This window comes from Neophocaena asiaeorientalis, unplaced genomic scaffold (genome assembly GCF_003031525.2).
Source record: "Neophocaena asiaeorientalis asiaeorientalis breed wild unplaced genomic scaffold, Neophocaena_asiaeorientalis_V1.1 scaffold14, whole genome shotgun sequence".
Lineage (NCBI taxonomy): Eukaryota > Metazoa > Chordata > Mammalia > Artiodactyla > Phocoenidae > Neophocaena > Neophocaena asiaeorientalis.
This window is the reverse complement of record NW_020175192.1, coordinates 243,450-267,127: the sequence shown is the minus strand read 5'-3', so window position 1 is coordinate 267,127 and position 23,678 is coordinate 243,450. Positions and strand designations below refer to the sequence as shown.

The 23,678-nt window shown below is 38.2% G+C and overlaps 1 protein-coding gene across 2 annotated transcripts in view; it reads left to right on the top strand.

Moving 5' to 3' along the window:
* PSD3 (pleckstrin and Sec7 domain containing 3) overlaps positions 1 to 23,678 on the top strand; it is a 557,682-nt gene that overhangs the window by 419,150 nt on the left and 114,854 nt on the right. The window lies entirely within an intron of this gene.

Genomic DNA, 23,678 nt, shown 5'->3' with positions numbered 1-23,678 from the left:
CATGCAGCAGACTATTATTCAGCCATAATAAAAAATGAAATTTTGCCATTCGTACTGACTTAACATAGATCTTGAGGATATTCTGCTATGTGAAATAAGTCAGACCAAAAATTTTAAATACTATGTGATTTCACTTATATGCGCAATCTTAAAAAAGTAAAATGGACAAAGACTCATAAATGCAGAGAACAGATTGATGGTTCCCAGAGTTGAGGGGTGATAGGAGGTATGAGAAATGGAAGAGGGGATCAGGAGGTACAGACTTTCACTTATGAAAGGAATAGGTCATGGGATATAATGTACATCATGGGAAATATAGTCAGTAATACTGCATTAATTTTGTATATTGACAGATGGCAACTAGACTTATTGTGAAAATTGTATAATGTATATAGACATCAAATCACTAAGTTCTACTCCTTAAACTGACATAATGTGCATGTCAATTATACTTCAATAAAAAAGAAATATTAACCATCAAAACCAAACAAATCCTAGAGTGGAAAAACACAATAACTGAACTAAAGAATTCAATAGAGAGCTTCAAAAGCAGAATTCGCAGTGCAGAAGATAGTATCAATGACCTGGAAGATAGGAAAATTGAAATTATGCAGTCAGAGGAGCAAAAAAAAAATGAAAAAGAGTCAAGAAAGCCTGTGGGACTTACGGGACACAATGAAAAGAAACAATATTCTTATATGGGAATTCCAGAAGGTGAAGAGAAAGAGAAAGGGACAGAAAGCATATTTAAATCAATAATAGCTGAAAAGTTCCCAAGCCTGTAAAGACAAATAGACATCCAGATCTTAGAGGCCCAAAGGACCCCAAGTAGGTTAAACCCAAATAGGGCTACCCCTAGACACATTATAATTAAATTATCAAAAGTCAAAGACAAAATTTTAAAAGCAGTGAGAGAAAAGAGAGAAGTTACAAGAGAACCCCCAAAATACTTAGGCGGATTTCTCAACAGAAACTTTTCAGGCCAAAAGAGAATGGGATGGTGTACTTAAAGTATTGAAAGAAAAATGCTCAACCAAGATTACTGTACCTGGAGAAATTGTACATACAATTGAGGATGGATTAAGACTTCCTGAAACAAACAAAAGCTGAGAGAACTTGTTACGGCTAGATCTGCCTTACAAGAAATGCTAAAGGGCGTTCTTAGAATGGAATTTCATGGATAGTATCATTAAAACTCATTGGTAATTGTAAATATTTAGTCAAATTTGGATTCTGTAATGCAGTAATGGTGGTGTATAATTCACTTACAACTCTATTTTAAAAGTTAAAATACAAAGGTAGTAAAAATCATAACTGCAGTAATCTGTTATTAGTTATGCAGTATAAAAATATGTAAACTGTAACATCAATAATGTAAAATGTGAGGGGGAGGAAAAGTAAAAGTGTAAAGCTTAGGAATTCTATTGAATTCATGGTAAAAGCGCTCAAAAAAGTTGGTGTAGAAGGAACCTATCTCAACATAGTAAAGGCCATTTTTTCAAAACCATAGCTAACATCACACTCAATGGTGAAAAGCTGAAAGCTTCTCTAAAATCAGGAATGAGATAAGGATGCCCACTGTTGTCATTTCTATTTAACATGGTATTAGAAGTCCTAATCATAGCAACAAGACAAGAAAAAGAAATAAAAGTCATCCAAATGGGAAGGGAAGAAGTAAAACTGTCACTCTTTGCAGATGACATTATGCTAAATACAGAAATCCTGAGAGTCTCTATACCAACTTTGTTGAGAACTTTTGTCATGAATGGGTGTTGAATTTTGTCAAATGCTCTTTTCTACAGCTATTGAGATGATCATATGATTTTTTATCCTTTGCTTTGTTAATGTGGTGTACCACATTGATTGTTTTGTGGATACTGAACCATCCTAGCATCCATAGAATAAGTTCCCCTTGATCATGGTGTATGGTCCTTTTAAATATATTGTTGAATTTGGTTTCCTAATATGTTGAGGATGTTTGCTTCTGTGTTCATCAAAGATATTGGCTTGTAGTTTTCTTTTTTTGTAGTGTCTTTGTCTGGTTTTGGTATCAGGGTAATGGTGGCCTCTAAGAAGAAATTTAAGAGTGTTTCCTCTTTAATTTTTTGGGAATAGTTGGAGGACTCTTCTTTACATGTTTGATAGAAATCCTCTGTGGATCCATTCAGTCCTGAACTTTTCTTTGTTGTGAGTTTTTTGATTACTAATTCATGTTCAATACTAGTAATCTGTCTGTTCAGATTATCTATTTCTCCCTGATTCAGTACTGGAAGATTTTATGTTTCTAGGAATTTATCCATTTCTTCTAGAAATTTGTCTAATTTGTTTACATATAACTGTTCTTAGTATTCTCTTATGATTGTTTGTATTTCTTGCATATTGGTTGTAATTTCTTCCTTTCACTTCTTGTTTTGTCTGTTTGGGTCCACTCTCTTTTTTTCTTAGTGAGTCCAGCTAAAGGCTTATTAATTTTGTGTATCTTTTCAAAAACACTAGCTCTTGGTTTCAATGATTTTTTTTCTATTGTTTTTCTTCCTTGTTTTGTTTATTTCCATTCTGATTTTTGTTGTTTCCTTCCTTCTGCTGGCTTTGGGCTTTGTTTGTTCTTTTTCTTATTTCCCAAGATGGGAGATTAGGTTGTTTATTTGAGATTTTTCTGGTTTCTTGAGGTAGGTCTGTATCATTGTAACCGTCCCTTAGAATTGCTTTTTCTGTTTCCCATATATTTTGGAAAGTTGTGCTTTTGTTTTCATTTCTCTCAAGGCATTTTCTGATATCCTCTCTGATTTCTTTGTTGAGCCATTGGTTTTTCAGTAGCATATTGTTTAGTCTCCATATATTTGTGTATTCTCCATTTTTCTTTTTGAACCTCTTAAATTTGTTGGGACTTGTTTTATGGCCTAGCATGTGATGTTTAAAATGCAAATGTTAGTTTGCTTGATGTTGTCCCAGAGGCCCATTAAACTATTCTCATTTTTAAAATTTGTGTTTCTTTTTGCTGTTCTGATTGGGTGATTTCCATTATTCTGTCTTCCAGATTGCTTATGCGTTTTTTCTCTATCACCTAATCTGTTAATTCCCACTTGTGTATTTTTCATTTTAGATATTGTATCTTCAGCTCTGATTGGTTCTTTTTTATATTTTCTATTTCCTTTTTAAAGTTCTCATTGTATTCATCTGTTCTTTTACCAAGTTCAGTTAGCATCTTATTGCTACTTCTCTGAACTCTTTATCAGGTAAATTATTTATCTCTGTTTCATTAGGTTTTTTTAGGGTTCTTTTGTTGTTCTTTCTTTTGTAACATATTCCTCTATTCTTATGTTGTTTAACTTTCTCTGCTCTGTGAAATTAGGTGAAATGTTTACCTATCCCAGTGTTGAAGGCATGTCCTTGTGTGGGAGCATCCCTCTGCAGTCTGAGTGTACCCAGTGACTTTGGTGACAGAGCTAGATCTGAAGTGAGCTCAGACCTCATCATCTTCTGGGGTCCTCTGGCAGATGCCATCTTGGTAGGAGGTAGTACTGGAGTTGGAGGGGCTGGAGACAGAGCCAGTTGTGAGCCAGCTTTTTTCCTCTATTCTATGACAGTCACATCTGTATTGGAGCCTGGGTCGGAGCCTGTGGGGCTGGAGCAGGAGCCCTGAGGTATTTGGATTTTTCCTGGGTATGATGGTGGTCTCTGTCTTCGGTGGGGTCATTTCCAGGGCTCGAGGGTTTCAGGCTGTACTTCTGGGCTTAGTTTCACTTTTTCCTCTTGGTGTGCTTGCTTTGGTTCAAGGCTTGGTCAATGCCAGAGAGGTTGATGCCACACTGCTGAACTGAATCCTCCCTCCCAAGTGTGTGCAGAGATGTATGCTCTGCCAATGGCAGTCTCAGCCCTGGAGCTAACCTCACTTACTTCTAAGTGTGTACAGTGATGCATGCTCTGGTGGTGGCAGTCTCAGCCTTGGAGCTAGAGCTAGTGTTGTTCCCTCCTGAGTCTGTGCACCAGTGCATGCTCTGGCAATGGCTACCTCTGCTCTGGTCAGAAGCAAGGCCAGGGACCATGCTGGCTCCATTCCCTCCAAGTGTCCTCTATCATTGGCAGCAGTGGCCTCCCCCTTTGTGGAATGCAGCTCCAGAGCAAGAGGGGCTGGAACCAGAGCCTGATGCGGGTTGGTGGGTGCACTGGGGCAGTGCTGGAAAGCCAGCCAGAGCTCCAGGCAGTTTTCAGTCTGCTGTCCTCATTCTGTGTCTGAGAGTAAGCGAGTCTACACGTGTGGTATTTAAGAGTGGAGTCTCAATTTCTATAAGCTCGTAAGCTCCGCTTGTTTTCAAACCAGCAAAGAGAGCTTGTCTTCCTGGTGTCAGACCCCAGGGCTGCAGCGGCTGATATGTGGCTTGAACCCCTTGGTCCCCAGGTAAGATCCCCAAGCCTGTGATATCCCCTCCTTTTCTCTGTCCCCCACTAGGAGTGTGGGTCCTGACCAGATCGCTCCTCCTCCCTTTTACCAGACTCCATGTGGATCTTTCTTTATAGCCTTGGTTGTAGAAGTGCCATCCTACTAGTCCCCAGGTTGATTTCAGCAAGAGTCATTCTGTATGCAGTTGTAGTTTTGATGTGTTTGTTGGGGTAGCTGAGCTCATCCTCCTCCTCCTATAATTTTAAGATATTTTATGTAAGTTGCATAACCACAAGGGGAAAACCTGTAGTAATTACACAAAAGAACATGATAAAGAAGTAAAGCTTATTGATACCACATCAAAACACAAAGAAGACAGCAGTATAAAAATCAAGGAACAGTGGATCTACAGTAAAACCAGAAAGCAATGTACAAAATGCCAGTAGTACGTCCTTACTTATCAATAGTAATTTAAACCTAAATTGATTAAATTCTCCAATCAAAAGACATGGAATGGCTGACTGTATTAAAAAATAAGATCCGGGCTTCCCTGGTGGCGCAGTGGTTGAGAGTCCGCCTGCCGATGCAGGGGACACAGGTTCGTGCCCCGGTCCGGGAAGATCCCACATGCCGCAGAGTGGCTGGGCCCGTGAGCCATGGCTGCTGAGCCTGCATGTCCGGAGCCTGTGCTCAGCAACGGGAGAGGCCACAACAGTGAGAGGCCCGCGTACTGCAAAAAATAAAAAAGTAAGATCCAACAATATGCTGCCTAAAAGAGACTCATCTTAGCCTTAAAAACACACATAGACAGAGAGTGAAGGGATGGAAAAAGATACTTCAAGCAAATGGTAACCCTTCCCCCTAAAAAAAGCAGGACTAGGTCTATACTTCTTTCAGAAAAAATAGAGTTGAAACTAAAACTTGTAAAAGTATATAAAGAATGTTATGTAATGATAAAGTAATAATACCTCAAGAAGATATAACAATTGTAAATATTTATGCACCCAACATCAGAGCACCTAAATACATAAACCAAAAACTATAACAAGAGAGCTAAAAGAGGTAAACAGCAACACAATAATAATTGGGGACTTTAATGACTCAACCTGTCAACAATGGTTAGATCATCCAGACAGAGAATCAATAAGGAAACAGTGGATTTGAGCAACATTATAGATCAGATGGACCTAACAGACATACATAGAATATTCTTTCCTACGGTGGCAGAATACATGTTTTCCTCAAGTGCACATGGAACATTTTCTAGGACAGACCATATGTTAGGCCACAAAAGAAGTCTTAGAGATTAAAATCATATCAACTGTCCTCTCTAAACACAGTGATATGAAGTGAGAGATCAAATAACAAAAGGGAAATTGGAAAATTCACCAATATATGGAAATTAACAACACTCTCCTGAACAATGAACGGATCAAAGAAGAAATTAGAGGGGAAACAAAAACGTTCCTTGAGACAAGTGAAAATGGAAACACAACATACAAAAATTTGTGGGATGTAGCAAAAGGAGTTCTAAGAAGGAAGTTCATAGCAATAAATGCCCACATTAAGAAGTAAGGAAGATCCCAAATAAAAAACCTAACTCTGTACTCTAATGAACTAGTAACAGGACAGCAAACTGACCCCCAAGTTAGTAGGAGGAGGGAAATAGTAAAGATTAGAGGGAAAATAATTGAAATAGAGAATAGGAAAGCAATAGAAAAGATTCCCCTAACTTGGCATTGGTTCTTTGAAAAGATAAACAAAATTAACCAAGGAAAAAAGAGAAAGGACCAAATCAACAAAATTATAAATGAGAAAGGTGACATTACAGCTGATTCCACAGAAATACAATGAATTGAAGAACAACTATATGCCAACAACTGCACAACCTAGAGAAAATGGAAAAAAAAAACTTAGAAACATACAAACTACCATGACTGAATCAGGAAGAAATGGAAAGTCTGAATATATCAGTTACTAGTAAGGTGATTGAATCAGTAATCAGAAATCTCCAGAGAAAATCCAAGAACCAAATGGTTTGACTGGCACATTTTGTGAAACATTTAAAGAAAAGTTAACGCCAGTTCTTCTCAAACTCTTCCAAAAATTCAAAGAGAAGGGGACACTTCCAAACTTATTTTACAAGGCCAGTATCTCCTCAGAACCCAAGCCAGGAAAGGACAATTCCACAAAAGAAAACAGACTAATATCCCTGATGAATATAGATACAAAAATTTTCAATAAAGTATTAGCAAACTAAATTCAACAGCACCTTAAAAGGATTATTTAACATGATAAAGTGAAATTTATACCTTGGATGTAAGGATGGTTCAACATACAGAAGTCACTCAATATGTTACATCACATTGAATGAATGGAAAAATGTAATATGATCATCTTACAGATGGTGCAGAAAAAGCATTTGACAAAATTCAATATTCGTTTATGATAAAAATTCTCTTAAATGATTTAGGTATAGAAGGAAAGTACTTCAGTGTAATAAAGGACATATAAGCCAAAACTAATATCATAGTATTGAAGATTGAAAGGTTTTCCTTTAATCAGGATAAGAAAAGGATGGCTACTCAAACCATTCCTATTCAGCATACTACTGAAAGTTGTTACCAGAGCAATCAGGTAAGAAAGGGAAATAAAAGGCATCAGAATTGGAAAGACAGAAGTAAAATTGTCTCTTTTTGAAGATGATGTGATATTATATTTAGAAAATCCTAAAAACTCCACCAAGAAACTGTTAATTCTAATCAATGAATTCAGTAAAGGATACAGTATTAATATAGAGAAACCATTGGCATTTCTATAAACTTACAATGAATTAATCTGAGTAAGAAATTTTTTTAATTATACCACTTAAAACAGAATCAAAACCAATAAAATACTTAGGAATAAGCTTAACCAAGGAGGTTAAAGATCTCTCCTCTGAAATCTCTAAGACTGATGAAATGAATCAAAGTGGACACAAATAAATGGAAAGGAACTTATATCGGTGGATTGAAAGAATTAATATTGTTAAAATGTCAATACTACCAAAAGCCATCTATAGATTCATTGCAAACCCTGTCAAGATTCCAAATGGCATTTTTACAGAAATAGAAAAAATTTATATGAATTCACAAAAGACCCTGAACAGCCAAAGCAATCCTGAGAAAGAAGAACAAAGCAGGCAGCATCACACTTTCTGATTTCAAGCTATACTATAAAGCTATTGTAATGAAAATAGTATGGTAATGGCATAAAAACAGACAAATAGATCAATGGAACAGAACTGAGATCCCAGCATAACCCAAGTATATACGGTCAACTAGTAATTTACAAAGGATCCAAGAATACTCAATGGGGAAAAGTCTCTTTAGTATGTGTTGCTGAGGAAATTGGATATTCACATGTAAAAGAATGAAATTAGACCCTTGTCTTACACGACTCACAAAAATTAAGTCAAAGTGGATTAAAGACTTGAATGTAAGACCTGAAACCATGAAATTCCTAGAAGAAAACATAGGAAAAAATCTCCTTGATGTGGGTCTTGGCAATGATTTTTTGGATATGACACCTAAAGGACAAGCAACAAAATCAAAAACAAGTGGGAATACATCAAACTAAGAAGTTTCTTCACAGCAAAAGAAATAAAGTGAAAAAGAAAATATAATAAGGTAAATCAACTAGACTTCAATTAAAAATAAACTTAAAAAATAAAAGGTGCTAGAGTGAAGAACAGAGATTCAGCCACTTTACTTAGTAACTTGTTCTGAATAGAATAAAATAAAGTAAACCAAAACCAAAACGCAGCCTGCAAAGGGGAAAAAATATTGCATATGATATATATATTCTGATAAGGGACTAATATCCAAAATACATAAAGAACTCCTGTAACCCAGTAGCAAAACACCAAACATTCCAATTAACAAATGGGCAAAAGACTTGCATAGACATCTTCCCTAAAGAGGTCATCTTAAACGGCCAAGGTACATGAAAAATGCTCAACATCACTAGTCATTAGGGAAATAAAAAAACGCAATGAGATATTACCTCATGCTTGTTAGGGATGGCCGTCATCAAAAAGGCAAGAGATAGTAAATGCTGACAAGAATGTGGAGAAAAGGGAACCCTTATGCTGTGTTGATGGGATTGTAAACTGGTACAGCCACTATGGAAAACAGTATGGAGGATTGTCAAAAAATTAACACTAGAACTACCATAGGATCTAGCAATTTTAATGCTGGGAATATATCCAAAGGAAATGAAAACAGTAATTTCAAAAACTATCTGCACTCCCATGTTTGAAGCGGCACTATTTATGATAGTTAAGACATGGAAACGACCTAAGTATCCATCATGGATAAATGGATAAAGAAGTTGTGGAATATATATAATGGGATGTTATGCAGCCACAAAAAATGAGGAAATCCTGTCATTTGTGATAACACAGGTGGACCTTGAGGACATTCTGCTAAGTGAAATAAGGCAGTCACAGAAAAACAAGTGCTTTCCACTGATATGTGGTGTACTGAGAGTCATCCAATTCATAGAGACAAGGTGGAATACTGGCTGCCAGTATTTGGGGGAGGAGGGAATGAGAAGTTCTTATTTAATAAGTTTAGAATTTCAATTTGGATGTTGAAAATTTCTAGAACTTACAGTTATTGTCCAACTCCACTATCACAGGAGTCCCCAACCCGCGGAACCGGGCCGCACAGCACGAGGTAAGCAGCGGGCAAGTGAACAAAGCTTCATCTGCCGCTCCCCATCACTCACATTACCACCTGAACCATACCCCGCATTGCTCACTCGCATCACCCCCTGAACCATCCCTCCCCACCTCGTCTGTGGAAAAACTGTCTTCCATGAAACCAGTCCCTGGTGCCAAAAAGGTTGGGGACTGCTGCACTATCATATTCTTCATGATTATTTCTCATTGAATTCAGCATAAGTAAATAATCCAGTTCTGCTCTGGAAAATGTTTTTGTTTTCTTTTCAACTGTTATTCCCTCCCTTCCCCAAACACACATACAAACAAACACACACACACACACACACACATTCACAAAAGCCCCACCAATTTATATTTAAATTCAGAATTTGGATTTCATATAATTCGGTCCCTTGAAGATAACATAATTCTTGAGTTTGGTGCTAGCTTAACAACTTTGGTACACCTGAAACACAACTATACTGAGACTTGCCAAAATGGGGTATTTTAAAATCTGTTCAATGGCTGGGTCAATGTAATAATATTCAGCTCTTGTCAATCTTAAGAAGCAGTTGTTGGATTGGTTCAAGATGGCGGGGTAGGAGGACGTGCACTCACTCCCTCTTTTGAGAGCACCAGAATCACAACTAACTGCTGAACAGTCATCAACAGGAAGACAGTGGAACTCACCAAAAAAGATACTCCACATCCAAAAACAAAGGAGAAGCCACAATGAGATGGTAGGAGGGGCACAATCACAATAAAATCAAATCCCGTAACTGGTGGGTGGCTGACTCACAAACCGGAGAACACTTATAACCACAGAAGTCCACCCACTGGAGTGAATGTTCGGAGCCCCACGTCAGGCTTCCCAACTGGGGGTATGGCAACGGGAGGAGGAATTTGCAGAGAATCAGACTTTCAAGCCTAATGGGATTTGATTGCAGGACTTCGACAGGATGGGGGAAACAGAGACTCCACTCTTGGAGGGCACACACAAAGTAGTGTGTGCATCAAGACCCCGAGGAAGGAGCAGTGACCCCAGGGGAGACTGAACCAGACCTACCTGCTACTGTTGAAGGGTCTCTGCAGAGGTGGGGGGTGGCTGTGGCTCACTGTGGACACAAGGACACTGGCAGCAGCAGTTCTGGGAAGTACTCCTTGGCATGAGCCCTCCTGGAGTCTGCCATTAGCCCCACCAAAGTAGGCTTCAGTGCTGGGTGACCTCAGGCCAAACAACCAACACGGAGGGAACTCAGCCCCACCCATCAGCAGACAAGTGGATTAAAGTTTTACTGAGCTCTGCCCACTAGAGCAACACCCAGATCTACCCACCACCAGTCCCTCCCATCAGGAAGCCTGCACAAGCCTCTTAGATAGCCTCATCCACCAGAGGGCAGAGCAACACCCACCTCTACCCATCACCTGAGCAATACCCAGCTCTACCCACCACCAGTCCCTCCCATCAGGAAGGCTACACAATTTTCTTAGATAGCCACATCCACCAGAGGGAAGATAGCAGAAGCAAGAAGAACTACAATCCTGCAGCCTGTGGAAGGAAAACCACATTCACAGAAAGATAGACAGAAGGAAAAGGTAGAGGACTATGTACCAGATGTAGGAGCAAGATAAAACCCCAGAAAAACAACTAAATGAAGTGGAGATATAGGCAACCTTCCAGAAAAAGACTTCAGAATAATGATAGTGAAGATGATCCAAGACCTCATAAAAAGAATGGAGGCAAAGATCAAGAAGATGCAAGAAATGATTAACAAAGATCTAGAAGAATTGAAGAACAAACACCTAGAAGAATTAAAGAACAAACAGAGATGAACAGTACAATAAATGAAGTGAAAAATACACTAGAAGGAATCAATAGCAGAATAACTGAGGCAGAAGAACAGATAAGTGGCCTGGAGGACAGAATGGTGGAATTCACTGCTGCAAAACAGAATAAAGGAAAAAGAATGAAAGGAAATGAAGACAGCCTAAGAGACCTCTGGGACAACATTAAATGCACCAACATTCTCATTATAGGGGTCCCAGAAGGAGGACAGAGAGAGAGAAAGGACCTCAGAAAATATTTGAAGAGATTATAGTCGAAAGCTTCCCTAATGGGGGAAAGGAAATAACCACCCAAGTTCAGGAAGTGCAGAGAATCCCAGGCAGGATAAACCCAAGGAGAAACACGCCAAGACACAGAGTAATCAAATTGACAAAAATTAAAGCCAAAGAAAAATTATTAAAAGCAACAAGGGAAAAATGACAAATAATATACAAAGAAATCCCCATAAGGTTAACAGCTGATCTTTCAACAGAAACTCTGCAAGCCAGAAGGGAGTGGAGGACATATTTAAAGTTCTGAAAGGGAAAAACCTACAACCAACATTAACCAGCAAGCATCTCATTCACATTCGACAGAGAAATTAAAAGCTTTACAAATAAGCCAAAGCTAAGAGAATACAGCACCACCAAACCAGCCCTACAGCAAATGCTACAGGAACTTCTCTAAATGGTAAATACAAGAGAAGGAAAGGACCTACAAAAACAAACCCAAAGCAATTAAGAAAATGGTAATAGGAGCATACATATTGATAACTACCTTAAATGTCAATGGATTAAATGCTCCAACCAAAAGACACAGGCTTGCTGAATGGATACAAAAACAAGACCCATATATATGCTGTCTACAAGAGACCCACTTCAGACCTAGGGACAGATAGAGACTGAAAGTGAGGGGATGGAAAAACATATTCCATGCAAATGGAAATCAAAAGAAAGCTGGAGTAGCAATTCTCATATCAGATAAAATACACTTTAAAATGATGTTACAAGACACAAAGAAGGACGCTACATAATCATCAACAGATCAATCCAAGAAGATAAAATAATTATAAATATATATGCACCCAGCATAGGAGCACCTTAATAAATAAGGCAAATGCTAACAGCTATAAAAGAGGAAATCAACAGTAACACAATAATAGTGGGGGACTTTAACACGTCATTTACACCGATGGACAGAACATCCAGACAGAAAATTAATAAGGAAACGCAAGCTTTAAATGACACCATAAACCAAATAGATTTAATTGATATTTATAGGACATTCCATTCGAAAACAGCAGATTACACATTTTTCTCAAGTGCACACGGAACATTCTCCAGGATAGATCACATCTTGGGTCACAAATCAAGCCTCAGTAAATTTAAGTAAATTGAAATCATATCAGGCATCTTTTCTGACCACAACGCTATGAGATTAGAAATAAATTACATGGAAAAAAACGTAAAAAACGCAACACATGGAGGCCAAACAATGCATTACTTAATAACCAAGAGATCACTGAAGAAATCAAAGAGGAAATCAAAATATACCTAGAGACAAATGGCAATGAAAACACAATGATCCAAAACTTATGAGATGCAGCAAAAGCAGTTCTAAGTCAAGCTTATAGCAATACAATCCTATCTCAAGAAACAAGAAAAATCTCAAACAATCTGACCTTACACCTAAAAGAACTAGAGGCAGAAGAACAAACAAAACCCAAAGCTAGTAGAAGGAAAGAAATCATAAATATCAGAGCAGAAATAAATGTAATAGCTGGTTGTGAGGGCATCTCACCCTGTCGGCCGCAGCTGGTTGCAGCCTCCACCTTCTTTCAGCACTTCCAGAAGCAGCTTACTGGGAGGTGCCTCCTTAGGAGCCCCTTCTCTAAACCTCTGGACCCCACAACAGCCGGGTAGCAGCACTGTCTCCTCCATAGCCATGTGGCTGACAGTGTCTTGGTGGTCTGGCTGGGTGTCAGGCCTGTGCCTGTGTGGTGGGAGAGCCAAGTTCAGAACACTGGTCCACCAGAGACCTCCTGGCTCCACGTAATATCAGACAGCAAGAGCTCTCCCGGAGATCTCCATCTCAGTGCTAAGATCCAGCTGCACTCTACCACCAGCAAGGTACAGTGATGGACACCGAATGCCAATCAACTAGCAAAACAAGAACACAACCACATCCATTAGCAGAGAGGCTGCCTAAAATCATAATAAGGTCACAGACACCCCAAACACACCACCAGACACGGTCCTGCCCACCAGAAAGACAAGAAGCAGCTTCATCCACCAGAATGCAGGCACTAGTCCCCTGCACCAGGAAGGCTACACAACCCGCTGAACCAACGTTAGCCACTGGGGCCAGACACCAAAACAACGGGAAATACAAACCCACAGCCTGTGAAAAGGAGACCCCAAACACAGTAAGGTAAGCAAAATGAGAAGACAGACAAACACAAAGCAGATGAAGGAGCAAGGAAAAAACCCACCAGACCAAATAAATGAAGAGGAAATAGGCAGTCTACCTGAAAAAGAATTCAGAGTAATGTTAGTAAAGATGGTACAAAATTTGGAAATAGAATGGAGAAAATACAAGAAACGTTGAACAAGGGCCTAGAAGAACTAAAGAGCAAATAAACAATGAGGAACAACACAATAAATGAAATTAAAACGTCTCTAGAAGGAATCAATAGCAGAATAAATGAGGCACGGATAAGTGACCTGGAAGATAAAGTAGTGGAAATAACTGCCGCAGAACAGGATACAGAAAAAAGAATGTGAAGAATTGAGGACAGTCTCAGAGACCTCTGGGATAACATTAAACCCACCAACATTTGAATTATAGAGCTCCTAGAAGAAGGACAAATAAAGAAAAGGACTGAGAAAATATTTGAAGAGATTATAGTTGAAAACTTCCCTATTATGGGAAAGGAAATGTTCAGTCAAGTCCAGGAAGTGCAGAGAGTCCCATACAGGATAAATCTAAGGAGAAACATGCCAAAACATTTACTAATCAAAAATTAAATAAAAAGAAAAAAATATTAAAAACAGCAAGGGAAAAAAGCCAAAGTAACATACGAGGGAATCCCCATAAGGTTAACAGCTGATCTTTCAACAGAAAATCTCCAAGCCAGAAGGGAGTGGCAGGACATATTTAAAGTGATGAAAGGGAAAAACCTACCACCAAGATTACTCTACCCAGCAAGGTTCTCATTCAGATTTGACGGAAAAATTAAAAGCTTTACAGACAAGCAAAAGCTAAGAGAATTCATCCCCACCAATCCAGCTTTACAACAAATGATAAAGGAACTTCTTTAGGCAGGAAGCACAAGAAAAGGAAAACACCTACAATAACAAACCCAAAACAATTAAGAAAATGGTAATAGAAACATACATATAGATAACTACCTTAAATGTAAATGGACTAAATGCTCCAACCAAAAGACATAGATATGCTGAATGGATACAAAAACAAGACCCATATATACGCTGTCAACAAAAGACCCACTTCAGACCTGGGGACACATACAGAGTGAAAGGGGAAGGAAAAAGATATTCCATGCAAATGGAAATCAAAAGAAAGCTGGAGTAGCAATTCTCATATCAGACACAATACACTTTAAAATAAAGACTATAACAGAAGGCAAAGAAGGACACTACATAATGATCAAGGGATCAATGCAAGAAAAAGATATAACAATTGTAAATATTTATGCACCCAACAAAGGAGCACCTCAGTACATAAGGCCAATGCTAACAGCCATAAAAGGGGAAATCGACAGTAACACAAACATATTAGGGGACTTTGCAATGAAAACACAATGATCCAAAACTTATGAGATGCAGCAAAAGCAGTTCTAAGTCAAGCTTATAGCAATACAATCCTATCTCAAGAAACAAGAAAAATCTCAAACAATCTGACCTTACACCTAAAAGAACTAGAGGCAGAAGAACAAACAAAACCCAAAGCTAGTAGAAGGAAAGAAATCATAAATATCAGAGCAGAAATAAATGTAATAGCTGGTTGTGAGGGCATCTCACCCTGTCGGCCGCAGCTGGTTGCAGCCTCCACCTTCTTTCAGCACTTCCAGAAGCAGCTTACTGGGAGGTGCCTCCTTAGGAGCCCCTTCTCTAAACCTCTGGACCCCACAACAGCCGGGTAGCAGCACTGTCTCCTCCATAGCCATGTGGCTGACAGTGTCTTGGTGGTCTGGCTGGGTGTCAGGCCTGTGCCTGTGTGGTGGGAGAGCCAAGTTCAGAACACTGGTCCACCAGAGACCTCCTGGCTCCACGTAATATCAGACAGCAAGAGCTCTCCCGGAGATCTCCATCTCAGTGCTAAGATCCAGCTGCACTCTACCACCAGCAAGGTACAGTGATGGACACCGAATGCCAATCAACTAGCAAAACAAGAACACAACCACATCCATTAGCAGAGAGGCTGCCTAAAATCATAATAAGGTCACAGACACCCCAAACACACCACCAGACACGGTCCTGCCCACCAGAAAGACAAGAAGCAGCTTCATCCACCAGAATGCAGGCACTAGTCCCCTGCACCAGGAAGGCTACACAACCCGCTGAACCAACGTTAGCCACTGGGGCCAGACACCAAAACAACGGGAAATACAAACCCACAGCCTGTGAAAAGGAGACCCCAAACACAGTAAGGTAAGCAAAATGAGAAGACAGACAAACACAAAGCAGATGAAGGAGCAAGGAAAAAACCCACCAGACCAAATAAATGAAGAGGAAATAGGCAGTCTACCTGAAAAAGAATTCAGAGTAATGTTAGTAAAGATGGTACAAAATTTGGAAATAGAATGGAGAAAATACAAGAAACGTTGAACAAGGGCCTAGAAGAACTAAAGAGCAAATAAACAATGAGGAACAACACAATAAATGAAATTAAAACGTCTCTAGAAGGAATCAATAGCAGAATAAATGAGGCACGGATAAGTGACCTGGAAGATAAAGTAGTGGAAATAACTGCCGCAGAACAGGATACAGAAAAAAGAATGTGAAGAATTGAGGACAGTCTCAGAGACCTCTGGGATAACATTAAACCCACCAACATTTGAATTATAGAGCTCCTAGAAGAAGGACAAATAAAGAAAAGGACTGAGAAAATATTTGAAGAGATTATAGTTGAAAACTTCCCTATTATGGGAAAGGAAATGTTCAGTCAAGTCCAGGAAGTGCAGAGAGTCCCATACAGGATAAATCTAAGGAGAAACATGCCAAAACATTTACTAATCAAAAATTAAATAAAAAGAAAAAAATATTAAAAACAGCAAGGGAAAAAAGCCAAAGTAACATACGAGGGAATCCCCATAAGGTTAACAGCTGATCTTTCAACAGAAAATCTCCAAGCCAGAAGGGAGTGGCAGGACATATTTAAAGTGATGAAAGGGAAAAACCTACCACCAAGATTACTCTACCCAGCAAGGTTCTCATTCAGATTTGACGGAAAAATTAAAAGCTTTACAGACAAGCAAAAGCTAAGAGAATTCATCCCCACCAATCCAGCTTTACAACAAATGATAAAGGAACTTCTTTAGGCAGGAAGCACAAGAAAAGGAAAACACCTACAATAACAAACCCAAAACAATTAAGAAAATGGTAATAGAAACATACATATAGATAACTACCTTAAATGTAAATGGACTAAATGCTCCAACCAAAAGACATAGATATGCTGAATGGATACAAAAACAAGACCCATATATACGCTGTCAACAAAAGACCCACTTCAGACCTGGGGACACATACAGAGTGAAAGGGGAAGGAAAAAGATATTCCATGCAAATGGAAATCAAAAGAAAGCTGGAGTAGCAATTCTCATATCAGACACAATACACTTTAAAATAAAGACTATAACAGAAGGCAAAGAAGGACACTACATAATGATCAAGGGATCAATGCAAGAAAAAGATATAACAATTGTAAATATTTATGCACCCAACAAAGGAGCACCTCAGTACATAAGGCCAATGCTAACAGCCATAAAAGGGGAAATCGACAGTAACACAAACATATTAGGGGACTTTAACACCCCACTTTCACTAATGAACAGATCATCCAAAATGAAAATAAATAAGGAAACATAACTCTTAAATGATATACTAAGCAAGATGGATTAATTTATATTTATGGGACATTCCATCAAAAAACAACAGAATACAGTTTCTTCTCAAGTGCTCCTGGAACATTCTCCAGGGTAGATCATATATTGGGTCACAAATCAAGTCTTGGTAAATTTAAGAAAATTGAAATCATATCAAATATCTTTTCAACCACAAAACACATGGACGCTAAACAGTACACTAAGAAATAACCAAGAGATTACTGAAGAAATCAAACACGAAATGAAAAAATACCTAGAAACAGATGACAATGAAAACACGATGCCCCAAAACCTATGGGATGTAGCAAAAGCAGTTCAAACAGTTAAGGTTATAGCAATACAATCCTACCTCAAGAAACAAGAAACATCTCAAATAAACAACCTAACCTTATACCTAAAGCAATTAGAGAAAGAACAAAAAAACACCACAGTTAGCAGAAGGAAAGAAATCATAAAGATCAGATGAGAAATAAATGAAAAAGAAATGAAGGAAACAATAGCAAAGATCAATAAAACTAAAAGCTGGATCTTTGAGAAGATAAACAAAATTGTTAAACCATTAGCCAGACTCACCAGGAAAAAAAGGGAGAAGACGCAATAGAATTACAAATGAAAAGGGAGAAGTAACAATTCACTGCACAAATACAAAGGATCATGAGAGATTACTACAGTCAGCACTATGCCAATAAACTGGACAACCTGGAAGAAATGGACAAATTCATAGAAAAGGACAACCTTCCGAGACTGATCCAGGAAGAAATAGAAAATATAACACACCAATCACAAGCAATGATATTGAGACTGTGATTCAAGATCTTCCAACAAACAAAAGCCCAATATCAGATGGCTTCATGAGCAATTTCTATCAAACATTTAGAGAAGAGGTAACACCTACCCTTCTCAAACTCTTCCAAAATAGAGCAGAGGGAGGAACACTCCCAAACTCAATATACGAGGCCACCATCACCCTGATACCAAAACCAGGCAAAGATATCACAACGAAAGAAAACTACAGGCCAATATCACTGATAAACATAGATGCAAAAACTCCTCAACAAAATACTAGCAAACAGAATCCAACAGCACATTAAAAGTATCATACACGATGAATAAGTGGGGTTTATCCCAGGAATGCAAGGATTACTCAATGTACGCAAATCATTCAATGTGAAAAACCGTATTAAAAATTAAAGGAGAAAACAATATGCTCATCTCAATAGATTCAGGAAAACCTTTCAACAAATTTCAACACCCACTTATGACAAAAAACGCTCCAAAAAGTAGGCATGCAGAGAACTTATCTCAACATAATAAAGGCCATATATGACAAACGCACAGCAACATAGTTATCAGTGGTGAAAACTGAAACTATTTCCACTAAGATCAGAAATAAGACAAGGTTGCCCACTCTCACCACTGTTATTCAACATAGTTTTGGAAGTTTTAGCCACAGCGATCAGAGAAGAAAAAGAAATAAAAGGAATCCAAATTGGAAAAGAAGAAGTCAAGCTGTCACTGTTTGCAGATGACATGATACTCTACATAGAGAATCCTAAAGATGCTACCAGAAAACTACTAGAGCTAATCAATGAATTTGGTAAAGTACCAGGATACAAAATTAATGCACAGAAATTTCTGGCATTCCTATACACTAATGATGAAAAATCGAAAAGTGAAAATAAAACACTCCCATTTACCATTGCAACAAAAAGAATAAAATATCTAGGAATAAACCTACCTAAGGAGACAAAAGACATGTATGCAGAAAATTTTAAGACACTGATGAAAGAAATTAAAGATGATACAAATAGATGGAGAAATATACCATGTTCTTGGATTGGAAGAATCAACATTGTGAAAAGGACTCTACTACCCAAAGCACTCTACAGATTCAGTGCAATCCCTATCAAACAACCACTGGCATTTTTCACAGAACTAGAACAAAAAATTTAACAATTTGTATGGAAACACAAAAGATCCTGAGTAGTCAAAGCAATCTTGAGAAAGAAAAACGGAGCTGGAAGAATCAGGCTCCTGGACTTCAGAGTAAACTACATAGCTACAGTAATCAAGAGTGTATGGTACTGGCACAAAAACAGAAATATAGATCAATGGAACAGGACAGAAAGGCCAGAAATAAACCCACGCACATATGGTCACCTTATCTTTGATAAAGGAGGCAAGAATATACAGTGGAGAAAAGACAGCCTCTTCAATAATTGGTGCTGGGAAAATTGGACAGGTACATGTAAAATTATGAAATTAGAACACTCCCTAACACCATACACAAAAATAAACTCAAAATGGATTAAAGACCTAAATGTAAGGCCGGACACTATCAAACTCTTAGAGGAAAACATAGGAAGAACACTCTATGACATAAATCACAACAAGATCCTTTTTGACCCACCTCCTAGAGTAATGGAAATAAAAACAAAAGTAAATAAATGGGACCTAATGAAACTTCAATTCCTCAATGGTGAAAAACTGAAAGCATTTCCACTAAGATCAGGAACAAGACAAGGTTGCCCACTCTCACCACTCTTATTCAACATAGTTTTGGAAGTTTTAGCCACAGCAATCAGAGAAGAAAAGGAAATAAAAGGAATCCAAATCGGAAAAGAAGAAGTAAAGCTGTCACTGTTTGCAGATGACATGATACTCTACATAGAGAATCCTAAAGATGCTACCAGAAAACTACTAGAGCTAATCAATGAATTTGGTAAAGTACCAGGATACAAAATTAATGCACAGAAATTTCTGGCATTCCTATACACTAATGATGAAAAATCGAAAAGTGAAAATAAAACACTCCCATTTACCATTGCAACAAAAAGAATAAAATATCTAGGAATAAACCTACCTAAGGAGACAAAAGACATGTATGCAGAAAATTTTAAGACACTGATGAAAGAAATTAAAGATGATACAAATAGATGGAGAAATATACCATGTTCTTGGATTGGAAGAATCAACATTGTGAAAAGGAATCTACTACCCAAAGCAATCTACAGATTCAATGCAATCCCTATCAAACTACCACTGGCATTTTTCACAGAACTAGAACAAAAAATTTAACAATTTGTATGGAAACACAAAAGATCCTGAGTAGTCAAAGCAATCTTGAGAAAGAAAAACGGAGCTGGAAGAATCAGGCTCCTGGACTTCAGAGTAAACTACATAGCTACAGTAATCAAGAGTGTATGGTACTGGCACAAAAACAGAAATATAGATCAATGGAACAGGACAGAAAGGCCAGAAATAAACCCACGCACATATGGTCACCTTATCTTTGATAAAGGAGGCAAGAATATACAGTGGAGAAAAGACAGCCTCTTCAATAATTGGTGCTGGGAAAATTGGACAGGTACATGTAAAATTATGAAATTAGAACACTCCCTAACACCATACACAAAAATAAGCTCAAAATGGATTAAAGACCTAAATGTAAGGCCAGACACTATCAAACTCTTAGAGGAAAACATAGGAAGAACACTCTATGACATAAATCACAACAAGATCCTTTTTGACCCACCTCCTAGAGTAATGGAAATAAAAACAAAAGTAAATAAATGGGACCTAATGAAACTTCAAAGCTTTTGCACAGCAAAGGAAACCATAACCAAGACCAAAAGACAACCCTCAGAATGGGAGAAAACATTTGCAAATGAAGCAACTGACAAAGGATTAATCTCCAAAATTTACAAGCAGCTCATGCAGCTCAATAACAAAAAAACAAACAACCCAATCCAAAAATGGGCAGAAGACCTAAATAGACATTTCTCCAAAGAAGATATACAGAATGCCAACAAACACATGAAAGAATGCTCAACATCATTAATCATTAGAGAAATGCAAATCAAAACTACAATGAGATATCATCTCACACCAGTCAGAATGGCCATCATCAAAAAATCTAGAAACAATAAATGCTGGAGAGGGTGTGGAGAAAAGGGAACACTCTTGCACTGCTGGTGGGAATGTGAATTGGTTCAGCCACTGTGGAGAACAGTATGGAGGTTCCTTAAAAAACTACAAATAGAATTACCATATGACCCAGCAATCCCACTACTGGGCATATACCCTGAGAAAACCAAAATTCAAAAAGAGTCATGTAGCAAAATGTTCATTGCAGCTCTATTTACAATAGCCAGGAGATGGAAGCAACCTAAGTGTCCATCATTGGGTGAATGGATAAAGACGTGGCACATATATACAATGGAATATTATTCAGCCATAAAAAGAAACGAAATTGAGATGTTTGTAGTGAGGTGGATGGACCTAGAGTCTGTCATACAGAGTGAAGTAAGTCAGAAAGAGAAAAACAAGTACCATATGCTAACACATATATATGGAACCTAAGAAAAAAAAAGGTCATGAAGAAGCTAGGAGTAAGATGGGAATAAAGACACAGACCTATTAGAGATTGGACTTGAGGATATGGGGAGGGAGAAGGGTAAGCTGTAACAAAGTGGGAGAGTGCCATGGACATATATACACTACCAAACATAAAATAGCTGGCAGGAAGCAGCCGCATAGCACAGGGAGATCAGCTCGGTGGTTTGTGACCACCTAGAGGGGTGGGAGAGGGAGGGTGGGAGGGAGGGAGACACAAGAGGGAAGAGATATGGGAACATATGTATATGTATAACTGATTCACTTTGTTATAAAGCAGAAACTACCACACCATTGTAAAGCAATCATACTCCAATAAAGATGTTTAAAAAAAAAGAATGTAAATGGAAACTTGATAATTGATGGTGGAGTTATAAAAATAACATATGCCATACAACAGCATAAAACAGAACAGTGTCATTATGAAGAGCTTTAAAAATCTTTCAGAAAAAAGACAAGAATGTCCACTCTTGCCACTATTATTCAACATCATTTTGGAAGTTTTAGCCACAGCAATCAGAGAAGAAAAAGAAATAAAAGGAATTCAAGTTGGAAAAGAAGAAGTAATGGTGTCACTCTTTGCAGATGACATGATACTCTACATAAAGAATCCTAAAGATGCTTCCAGAAAACTACTAGAGGTAATCAATGAAGTTGTTAAAGTATCAGGATACAAAATTAATGCACAGAAATCTCTTGCATTCTTATACACTAATGATGAAAATTTTGAAAGAGAAATTAAGGAAACACTCCCATTTACCATTGCAACATAAAGAATAAAGTACCTAGGAATAAACCTACATAAAAAGACAAAAGACCTGTATCCAGAAAACTATAAGGCACTGATGAAAGTAATTAAAGATGTTAAAAACAGATGGAGAGGTATACCATGTTCTTGGACTGGAAGAATCAACACTGTAAAAATTACTATACTACCCAAAGCGATCTACAGATTCAAGGCAATCTCTATCAAACCACCAATGGCATTTTTCACACAACTAGAACAAAAAATTTCACAATTTGTATGGAAACACAAAAGACCCTGAGTAGTCAAAGCAATCTTGAGAAAGAAAAATGGAGCTGGAGGAATCAGGCTCCTGGACTTCAGAGTAAACTACAAAGCTACAGTAAACAAGACAGTATGTTACTAGAACAAAAACAGAAATATGGATCAATGGAACAGGATAGAAAGCTCAGCAATAAACCCAGGCACTTATGGTCAGCTTATTTTTGATAAAGGAGACAAGAATATACAGTGGGGGAAATACAGCCTCTTCAATAAGTGGTCCTGGGAAAACTGGACAGCTATGTGTAAAAGAATGAAATTAGAACACTCCCTAACTCCATACACAACAATAAACTCCAAATGGATTAAAGACCTAAGTGTAAGGCAAGACACTATAAAATGCTTAGAAGAAAACATAGGCTGAACATTCTATGACATAAATCACAGCAAGATCCTTTTTGACCCACCTCCTAGAGAACTGGAAATAAAATCAAAAGTAAACTAAAGGGACCTAATGAAACGTAAAAGCTTCTGCACAGCAAATGAAAACATAAACAAGACAAAAGGGCAGCCCTCAGAATGTGAGAATGTATTTGCACATGAAGCAACTGACAAAGGATTAATCTCCAGAATTTACAAGCAGCTCATGAAGCTCAATATCAAAACAACAACCCAATCCAAAAATGGGCAGAAGACCTAAATAGACATTTCTCCAAAGAAGGTATACAGATTGCCAGGAATACATAAAGGATACTCAGCATCACTAATCATTAGAGAAATGCAAATCAAAACTGCAATGAGATATCATCTCACACCAGTCAGAATGGCCATCATCAAAAAATCTAGAAACAATAAATGCTAGAGAGGATGTGGAAAAAATGGAACTCTCTTGCACTGTTGGTGGGAATGTAAATTGATACAGCCACTATGGAGAACAGTATGGAGGTTCGTTAAAAACTAAAAATACAAGTACCATATGAACCAGCAATCCCACTACTGGGCATATACCCTGAGCAAACCATAATTCAAAAGGAGTAGGGGCTTCCCTGGTGGCGCAGTGGTTGAGAGTCTGCCTGCTGATGCAGGGGACACGGGTTCGTGCCCCAGTCCGGGAAGATCCCACATGCCGCGGAGTAGCTGGGCCCGTGAGCCATGGCCACTGAGCCTGCGCGTCCAGAGCCTGTGCTCCGCAATGGGAGAGACCACAACAGTGAGAGGCCCGCGTACCGCAAAAAAA